This window comes from Lygodium microphyllum, chromosome 6 (assembly GCF_053477565.2).
Source record: "Lygodium microphyllum isolate KBCC chromosome 6, Lygodium_microphyllum_v1.1.10, whole genome shotgun sequence".
Lineage (NCBI taxonomy): Eukaryota > Viridiplantae > Streptophyta > Polypodiopsida > Schizaeales > Lygodiaceae > Lygodium > Lygodium microphyllum.
In genome coordinates this window covers 145,537,377-145,548,530 of record NC_141140.1, presented here as the reverse complement: position 1 = coordinate 145,548,530, position 11,154 = coordinate 145,537,377, and positions in this window count along the sequence as shown.

Sequence of the window (11,154 nt, the reverse complement as noted above, 5' to 3'; positions counted from 1 at the left end):
TTCAAAACTAGAGAAGCCTTGTGAATGTCTATGTGACTGCATCATTACGCACCATGAAAGCACACATGTTCCAATATTATTATCTTGCAGATAGCCAACTTTCTTGAATGGGATGCTTTGGTTGTGGCCAAGACTAGTGAATGGATAAAGAAGATGGAAACTAACAGTGGTGAGTTTTGTCATACAATATTCAGGGCAATTTTATAGTGCCTACACCCTCACTGAAATGTAGAAGGGTGGAGAATCGAACAATAGTTGAGATGACCAAGATCATGTTGCATGCTTGTAACATGGACTATCAATACTAGGTAAAGGCAATGGTAACTTTCCTTTAACTACATTTCACATATTAGGTTATGTGTTTGAGTTTTTTGCCAAAGTTCACTTTTGTGTATGTTTGTAGATATGTCCACAAAATCTAGAGGATTGGCAACCCATTGAAAGTGTAGTTTATAGCAAATGATGCTTCCCCATAAGTCACTTTGTATGAGAGATATGACAAAGATGTATGGTCTAGAAGCTCTAGGAAGAGATGTCCAAAATCCCATATGCATAGTGAGATAGAGTGGTACTACCCAAAAAGCTATAAAGGCATGTACTTGACACTCATTTCGATGTATGGTACAATCATTTTGAGTCACTCAAGATTGTGTTTATGAGTCCAAGATAATCTACCTTGGAACCTTCACTTGAGTTACAATTTCTCATTCTAATCATGTATCGTGTGTTTGATTTCCATCCGCCATAGCTCATCTAGTTCTAGGTCCATGATTCTCCACATTGTTGGAATTTTTTATGCATACCATGCTTTGATCAAGGAATAGCTTTACGAAGTAAGATCAAATAGGCCCTTTTCTAAGCAAGGGGTCTTCTTACAACAAATTCTATATGACATGCATTAGAAGTTATGGATCGCTAAAGGCTCTTCCATTCCCTGCTCTTGGTAGTGTAAAATGGCCAATATCGGAATCAAAAACTTATGAATATTTTAGGTTAAAGATTTGTAGCTACATTTGAAGATGCTTCCAACCTACTGTAGCAAGCCACCATGTTCATATGAAATTTTCATATACAATCAAATAAATGCATGGACTTCTTGGTTGGGATGAATAAAATTCTATTGTCTACAAATACATCATTGCCTCTCCGTCAAAATGTTGTTGTGATATTTTACTACATGAGATACCAATATACAAATGAAAACATTGTAGGAATTGACTAAAAAATTATCAGATGATGCTAAAATGCTAGAGCTTTGGTTATAGGATGACATGTTATTACTAGTACTTAGTGTAAGAGCAAACATCTTGTTACATCAAGTAAGAATGGACTTAGCAAATGAAGAAGACTCGAATGTGCTTACTATTCAAGTGCAACAGTGGTAAGGTAAGTAAAGTATGCTAGACTATTTCAGGACACAAGTGTTAAAAATGATCCAAATTACTTGGCAATATGTATTATGGTGTCCCAAGCAAAAGAAAAAATAATTCATGTAAAGATATTCCAATGAAATAATTTCATTAAACTACCAAAACCTATCTAGGTGAAATCATCAAAACATAAGAAGCTTCTATGTTAATGATAAGCTTATATATCATATATGTCATGTATATATCACTTGTCATGAACATGATAAAGATAAATAGATGGTTGAAATCTATTTCTTGAATGTGTACGAAATTGACTTCATAGCTTAGGCCAATGACTTAATTCCATAACAAAGTCTCCTATTTGATTATAAAACTGCGACTGCGAAATATAATGCTTTTCTCGAGTAGCAGCAAACTAAAGCTAGTACACCTTGCTCTTGTAGCCGCACAGGACACCTTGCTATCATCTTACTTTTCTAGAACTAGGAAACTTTATTGGTATTCTCCTAGATCACCAACATCTATGTTTATATACCTACGTGGGCTAGGTGATGATGCTAGGTAACGTCATGGTTTGGGTTTAGATTGTGATCGTAGTAGTAGAGGCACAAAGCTTATGGTGTAGTATGATCCTTGGTTGTGATACAATTTATAAGTTTTTCCATGGTTTCAACCTTGGATGTAATAGGATCCTTGGTTGCAATACAACTGATAAGGTTTTTCATAGTCTCAACCTTGTACAACATCAAGCAAACACTTTGCCGATTATGAAACCTACACAAAAGCATATAAAAAGGGACTCTCAGAAACTAACGTTTATGTTAGGTCAATAGAAAATGAAATTAGCATAGTGGGGCTCTCAGAGTCAATGTTTATGTTAGGTTAATAGAAAAGAAAATTACATACTCACATTATTTCTATCTATCTTTGGTAGCTTCTCTTAGAGCAATTTTGAATTGCAACATACTCTCCAACCACATCTATATCCATCGTCTTACTCTAGCACTTTACGATATATAATTCTTATTTCATTGAACTATCTTCTTGCATGAGAGCATCTATGATTGCAACATACTCTCCAATCACATCTATATCCATCATCTTATTCTAGCACTTTAAAATATATAATTATGTATTGCTTCTCCCTTTGGTGACTCCCTCACTGTACCACTTGCCTCCCACTTGAATTGTCTCATAGACATGGGCACAGAAAGAGAGAGAGAGAGAGAGAGAGAGGGAGGGAGGGAGATCCTTATGACTAGAGAGAAAGAGTGTTCTCCTTATGCCTTATGTTGGTGGAAGCAGGTCGAGACAGACAGCAAAGGCACATACTACTATCAATCCCTATCATGACTAGGCTACTAAGAGAGAGAGTCTACTTTTAGGGAGAGATGGAGAGGTAGTGCATAGAGAGGGAGGTACGCCTAGCATGGAGAGAGTCTATGTGACTCTTGGGGGGAGGGAAGGGCAACATGTAAGGCACCATGCATGGTCTCCTCCGTTCGTGCCACTACCATCCTCATCCACCTTGAGAGAGAAAGAGAGACTTGTCAGAGAGAAGAGAGAGAGAGGATGGAAAGATATCTTCACTTTATTTCAATTTTATCTAGGCTTGGAGCATGCTATAGGTCTCAAAGGCCATTAAAGGTTTGGGGCCTCCCAAACCTATAGCAAAATTAATATATAATAGATGTTTTAAAAGTTTTCTGAATTATAGTATCTCTTATCTAGTATTTATTTGCCACCCTTCATAAAACCCATGAAAGCATTATATATATATATATATATATATATATATATATATATATATATATATATATATATATATATATATATATATATATATATATATATATATATATATATATATTGGCATCCACCCCTCATATTACTTCATCACAATATGGCCATTTCTAGTTCATGTTTCGTCATTTGTGGGGTAATTTCACCATGGAAATGTATTGAGGAGCACCATCAACATTGTGAGTTGAAGTTAAATATGGGAGAGAATCATCAAGAGTATCAAAAACCAAGGCATTTCAGGAGTTGGTCTAGACTATTGTGTTTGAGGATATAGTACTAAGAACAACCTTCACAATTGCTAAATCAAGGCCTACCATGTTTGAGGATACACTACTAAGAACAATGTTCACAATTTCTAAATCAAGGCCTACCATGTTTCCAATGGTGGGACCTCAAATATTGGGATTTTTTTCCCACCTTTGCTTTCAAGAAAGTTACAAAGATGATTATAGTCCCCAAATTGCTCCTAATAAGTTTGATTAAAACTTAACCATAGCAACATTTCTATTAAATGGAGTTTTTTTAATGCTTTGCCAAGGTTCCAAATAATGATTTTGCAACAATCAAGAAAAGTATCTTAGGATTCAAACCACAAACCTATCCCTTGCATTCCTTAAAGGTAACTCATACCAAGACCTTGCATTCCTTAAAGATGACTCGTACTAACTCTATGTGTGTTTGTGTTTGTTTGTGTGTATAAGTGTCCTCTCTCTCTCTCTCTTTCTCTCTCTCTCATGAACTAGAACAAGTATAAAACATTTATAAGTTAAGGTAAAATACTTAAACATGAGTTTTCAAGCATCTCTCTCTCTCTCTCTCTCTCTCTCTCTCTCTCTCTCTCTCTCTCTATATATATATATATATATATATATATATATATATATATATATATATATATATATATATATATATATATATATATATATATATATATATATATATATATATATATATATATATATATATATATATATATATATATATATATATATATATATATATATATATTTTAATTCACTTCTTTTTTAGTAAAATTTGAGCAAACGTATATGCTACAATCGATCCATGTCATGACCACACACACACACACACACACACTTTTGGGGAGAGATGGAGAGGTAGTGCATAGAGAGGGAGGTACGGTTAGCCTGGAGAGAGGGAGACTTCCTTGGAGAAATTATGTGTGTCTCCCTAAGGGAGGAAAGGGCAACATGTAGGGTGCCATGCATGGTCCCCTACTATTCATGCCACTACTATCCTCATCCACCTTGCGAGAGAGAGAGAGAGAGAGAGAGAGAGAGAGAGAGAGAGACTCTGTGTGTGTGCGTGTGTGTGTGCGCGCGCGTGTGTGTGTGTGTGTTCAGAGATAAAAGAGAGAGAGAAGGGAAAATTCTCTTCACTTTATTTCAAATTTACCTAGTCTTGGAGCATGGTATAGGTCCCGAAGCCTTCTAAAGGTTTGGGACCTCCCAATCCTATAGTGAAATTAATATATTTAAAAAGTTTTAAAAGTTTTTTGAATTTTAGTATCTCTTACCTAGTATGCATTTTCCACCCTTCATAAAACCCATAAAAGCAATGGCATCCACCCCTCATATACTTCATTACAATATGGCCATCACTTGCACTATCACTTATGTAGACTTCACACAACAATACCAACTCTAACTCGAGCTAGATCATGCTTCAGGTAAGTTCACCCTAGAAATGTATTGAGGAGCACCATCAACATTGTGAATTCGAGTTGAATATGGGAGACAATCATCAAGAATATCAAAATGCAAGGCATTTCATGACTTGGTCTAGACTATTGTGTCTTCATTGCTCGATTTGAAGTGCGCAAGTGCTTAAGCTTGAATTCGTTGGTCCTGGTAGCGGAACCAAAATGTAGAGGCGACAAACTACCAAGACCCACAGAGTGCTTATCGTAGGGCAGGGCGCTGCAAAATGCCATCCAGGTGAGCATGTTGATATTGCATATTCGCCTTCTCTAGAGGGGTTGGCAGTTGTAGCCCCTTACAGTGTGCGGCCCCTTGAATACTTTGTCTTGCCAAAACTCTGCTTCCTCCGTGCCCCATAGAGTGGGGGTCTTTGCCCTGTCGTCCAGCCATTTTTGGCCCAGTCGGCTGCCAATCGCGATCACCTCCTCCATTACTTTGATTGGCAAGACCCTTCTCAGGCTGTTAGGCATAAGGAAGTTGAAAGAAAAAGGGTCCTTCTCGATTTCCTGCCGTTCCTAGATCACCAGCTCCGCATGGAATTGCGTTGGGAGGTCATCGGGGCATGGTGGGAGGGATGCGGATGGCCGCACGAATGGCTTGGCCTGTAGCTGCTGGCAAGGGGGGTTGCGGGATCACATCTTCTTTGAATCTGCCCATGTTATGAACTGCCCACTCCTCTGCTTTCTTGTTCATTTCCTCCATGCTCTCCCCTTGCTTCAGGGTCAGTATCATGAGCCTTTGCTCTTGGTCCTCCAATTCCCTGATCAGCCTCTCCTGTTCTTCTTTTTCAGAGTTCAACTGATCGGTTAGGCGCTCAATCTCTTCTTGCTACTCCTCCATGTCCTGCTTTCTTTTCTTATCCCTAGCATTGAGCTCAGCCATGAGCTCTTCAACTTTAGCAGTTTTTGCAATGAGCTCCTGATATTGCATTATCAGGAGCTTATGTTCTCTTTGCATCTTCACTAGCTCCTGTGTTTCATTCTCGAGCTGCTGCCTCCAGTGCTCTTCCCTGCCATCCTTAGCCTTTATTTCCTGCTTGAGATCCGTGATCTCCCTTTGCTGCATGGCTATCATCCTTATTTTGTCAAGCTGGAAGGTGGCTATTGATTCCTTCTCAGCTGCCAACTCAACCACAGCTATCTTTCGCTCCTCCTTAGCTTTCTCCAATTGAGAGAGTAGCTCGGCGACGTAGTCGTCGTAATTAGCTGGCGGCGTCATCATTGTTTAGATGGGTGTTGTTGAGGCCTCCACCTTCTATCGTTTAGGATCTTGCCTAGACTCTGTGTTTGTGGCGGGCTACTTTTGCCCTGTAGCCGTAGTCTCAGTGCTCTTCCCCTGGGCTATCTCCTTGTTAATGAAGTACTGTATCCATGCCACAAAATTTGATACGTCTGCACTGGTGGGGATGCTAGGGGTGATGGTGTTTGGCTCAGTGGGAGGCACCAATAGAGTAGGAATTGGGTGCATTGGGGCATTGCCCTTGCCCTCAGTGACAGCGGGCGGCACAATATCCGGCACCTGTGTGCTTGACCCAGGCCTTTCTTCTCTATGTGGGCTCAAACTCCCCAGTTCATCTACTCTGCTTTATTATTTGATGGACCGGCGTGTATCTTCAGCCAAGTCCTCTTCCTCCTTCCTTCTTAGTTCTTCCTCTTCTTCATCAGTCTTTCTTCACCTTTCCTCTTCTGCTTTTCTCTGCTCTTCCTTCTTTTTCTATTTTTCTTCCTTTTCCTTTCTTTTTCTCTTCTCTACCTCTTGTTTTGATGCCTTCTTAGCCTTCTGTAATTCCTCTTTTTCCTTTTCTTCTTCCTGTTTTTTCTTCTTCTCCCTCTTCTTGGCCTCCCTAAGGGACTCTCTCTTGGCCTTCTCTAAGTCCTCTTTCTCTTTCCTGCGGCCCTCGTCATCCTTTTTCTTCCTTTGAGTTGTCTTCTTTTTGGGTTTCTTGGTCACCTTTCTGCTTTCCTGTTCTTCCCTTTCTTCATCTGTTTCAGTTATATCGGTAGATTCTTCTTTGTCCTGGTGAGGGGGTGTCCTACCGGGCATTTCTCCTTCTCCCTCTTCTGCATTCTGCGTCTCTCTTACTGCCTCTTAGATGAGCGCAGTCAAGACACCTCCATACCCGATGTAAGAAGCCTTGGATGAAGCTTTCTTCCTTTCTGCAGCCTTGGAGGCTAGAGACCCTCCACCTGCTGGCACACTTCCTAAAGCCAATGCTTTAGCTGCCTGGTCGATAGTTTTTCGTACATACCCGTTCCAGTCAACTTCATCTAGAGTGTGGGCCGCTATGTTCTCCAACACATGCAAATTGATTCGATGCATCAGGGAGTTGTAGCACTGGCTAGAGAAGAGCATATGTACTAGCTTTGCTTGCAGCCTAGCTTCTGCATAGGGAATGTCCTGGATGCTGATGCCGTCATTGGTGAGCACCTCCTCCTTTTTCATTTTTAGCATAGCATAGACATCCCTCTTCTGTTTTCTCTCCATCTTTGGCTCCAATTCCAATGCCTTCTCCACCAAGGCTGGATCTAGACGGACCTGCACCTACTTGGCACTTTCTCCTCTACCCACCGTCACTGTGTCGCATTCTTGGTCTGGGTTGTATGATCTAAGAAACTCCACACACTTCAGGTGGTTCAGCTCCTATGAGAATTTTTCAAGTTACTTGGTGAGGTTACATTGTTCGACCACCCTCCTAGCTGCTTCCTCCCTAGCCACCACAACTTCTATGTTGCGAACGGTTCAAAACTTAAGCTAGCTGAAGGCTCGGTTTTCTAGGTAGATGCAATATTGCTCTCTTTCCTCGTCTGTGAATGGGAGTTGGTGGGCGTAGTCTTGCTGCGACATCTTTTGTTCCTGTCATAAACCGCAATTTTCATTAGTGCTTGCGATATAATATTTTGCTGAAAAAGAAAAACTCTATGCTTTTGAATGAATTCATTAAGATCCAATGTAGGTTCTCCTTTTCAGACTTTGACTTTTTGCCCTTCAAAATTTTCATGCCCTTTTCCTACCCCATCCATTTTTCATAATATATATCTATGTGTTTCACTGACTTTGATTTGATTTATTGATTCTGATTTGATTCACCTTACCCCCTCCCCTTCCAGCTTGAGAAGAATCCTTCCTAGGATTTAGGGTTAGAAGGTTAAGGGCTTTCGGCATGGAGGTGTAGGGGTTACTTGTGAAGGAGCCAAGTATAGAAATTGGGATTATATTCCAAATGAGCTTCACGATCCAGATCAAAGGGCCAAATCCCCACGTACGTGATGTATGTGAGAACATCTGTTAGGAAGTCACTAGAGTTGACATGGCTAGCAATGTGTAACTCTTCCTTAGTCAACAAGCGATCGAGGTAAGGGTGTCCTTTGATGTGCTCTTCCAGGGGTCGACCACGAAGAGTGGTTAACACTCTATACGAGGTTAGCGCAACGTAAGTGGGGTCGTACTCTGTTGTTTTGATAGCGCGGCGCTGCTCAACGTTGGTCATTATTTCGCATCCTTCAATTTCCCATTTCAACCTAAGAGTGTACCAATGATTTAAGAACTAGGATCCTGTCTCAGCAAGTCTTGACAGCTCTGCAACTTCTTGGTCAGTGATGACAGAAGTGGTTTGCTGGATCATACAACGTGATGAGGCGTTGTTTGATTGCTTGCTCTTTGGAGATTTCATTGCTGAGCAATTCAACAGCGGAGGTAGCAACTTTTGCGAACGCGAATTCAAATGTTTCCCAAGAACAAGGCATCGTTTGAACTTCGGTTGTGAAGGATTCATCCAATAGGCCTAAGTCTAGGCGATCGTAGCTCAGAGCTAGCGATACAAAAGTGGCGTCTAGTCGCTTAATGCAATCCACCATGTCATCCCCTGTTTCTTCAGCTAAATCAACTGCTAGTGTGAAAAAGGATTTTCTCTCATAAGAGGGTCTAAGGCCTGCAGGTGGTTGGGGTTTGGTAGGACTTGAGCCTTTGGCAACGAAAAGTTGCGGTTGTGAGTGTTCTTGAGCTTGCGATTGGGTCGTTGGGACTATGGCTGGGTTAGCAGCAGCCTCGAGTGACGGCCTGCTGCTTTCAAGATGAATTTGGGAAGTCGGATCGACTTTGGCAGGTGATGACTCTTGTGACAGTGGCTGTCGCTTGGGTTGATAGGCTTGGGCGACTCTCTTGGGTTCACACGTGGATGAACTTGATGGTTGCAGGTCAGGGAAGCTCTGCGACTTGTGGTTTTGGGGTTTTACGATTTTTGGGATGATCAAGCTTGAGGCCGGCGTACGAGTGGTGCCTTTGGCTATGTGGACCTTAGGTATCCATATCCAAGCATTGCCCTCATAGTAGCCTTGTGTGTGCAAGAGGGTTTTGGGGACCCATCTTTGACTGATTACGCGTCTATTCCTGTAACTATGTCTGGGCCTCCTAGGTTTAGAGTTTCTGGTCTTATGAGGGTAGGAGCGTCGACTCCTAGGCGGCTGTTGCGACTGTTTAGGCATCCATTGAAGGCGAGGCTGTTGGGCCTTATCTTTGGCTGCTATGGGCTGCGGTTTATGAAATTCGGGGAGTGGCGGTCGTGCACTACCCCCTCCTTAGGATTGATTACATATGTTTCTATTGGTGGCTTTGTGGCCCAGGATGAGGTCGCATAGCCCTTGCTGAAAGCTATAACAATGTGAACATTGCCTATTGCGAGATGGATGCACTGCGACTCGTAATCAACATTGCAGTGAGCCTGCTTTTTGAAAGTTTGCCCTAGTAGTGACTCTGTGCCCGCATCTTTAGTGTCTGGCAACACGTAAAAAATCAATGGTACAGTTGCAGACTCCATAGAGACGATGGCTTTGCACTTGCCTAGAAGTGCGTATGAGTGGGCTCCATATGGGCTTAATTTGGCAGTGGTGGGTTGAAGTCGTGGTTTGCCAAGTTGGATCCAATGATCGTGAATTAAGACATTGCAGTTTGCTCCCTCGTCTATCAGGGCATTGAAAGCGCATGTTTGGTTGGCAGTGACTGTGATATGGAGGTATGCAGGCTCTACGGCTTCCTCATCCTCATCGTCGATTTCGGTGTTTGTGGCTACTCGTACTTGGATAGGTGGTTCTAACATCGGTGGCTCATGCAAAGGATGCGTAGGAGGGTAGTACTTCTTCACACGACTGCCATTGAAGAAGCTTATTCCTTCACCATCTAGGGTCTCAAGTTCGACATTGCCTATTCGGTTGATCACACGAACTTTGAAGGGTCCAAGACCTCTAAATTTCATTTTTTACTTATGCCCCTTAACTGAGTAGAGGAGCACTAAGTCACCCTGTTCGAACTCGCGCTGCTTGACGTGCTGGTCAAACTAGCTCTTGCGTCGGGATTTCTCATAGATTAGCGCATGGGTGGCTAGAAGACGAGTCTCCGAGAGGCGTTCGAGTTCAACCAGGCGTTGTGTCCATGCCTCATTCCCTTCCCATCGTTCTTGAAGCACTATTCTCAGGCTAGGAACGAAGAATCTAATGGTAGAATCGATTCTGTTCCATATGTTAGCCTAAAGGGGGTTTGACCGACAGTCATTTTATAAGCTGTGCGGTAAGCCCATAAAGCTACCATTAGCTTGTTGTCCCAGTCGCTGCATGAAGCAGAGACAACCTTGGTCAGGACATTGATAAGAATCTTATTCATTGATTCGGCCTGGCCGTTTACCTGAGGGTAGTGTGGCGAGGATTTGTGATGGATGATGAGGAAGGTGGACAGGAGATGCGCGATCACTTCATTGATGAAATGCATGCCTTGGTCACTGACCAGTTCGATGGGGCAGCCGAATCGTGAAATCACTTGCTCCCATAAGAACTTAGCAATTGTTCTAGCATCATTTTTTCGTGTTGCTCTCGCTTCTACCCATCCGACAAATACTTCTAACTCCTTGCGAAGCATGTCCTTAAAGATGGTGCACATGAGGCGTTGGAAAGTGGCAGGGGCATTAGTCAACCCGAAGGGCATGACTATGTAAGCAAAGATGCCCCACTCAGTGGCAAAGGCAGTCTTATGCCTGTCCCCGCAGGATGCACTTGCACCTGGTTGTACCCTGAGAAGCCGTCCAGAAAACTATAGGCTTCCTTGCATGTCACTCTCTCAAGCATGTGCTCGGTGTACGGCAACGGATAGTTGTCCCTCTTGGTAGCAGCATTCACCTTCTTATAATTGACACACACTCGGATTTTTCCATTCTTCTTCATCACGATGACTATGGGCGATACCCAGTCTATGTGCTCAATTTCGTAAATGAATCC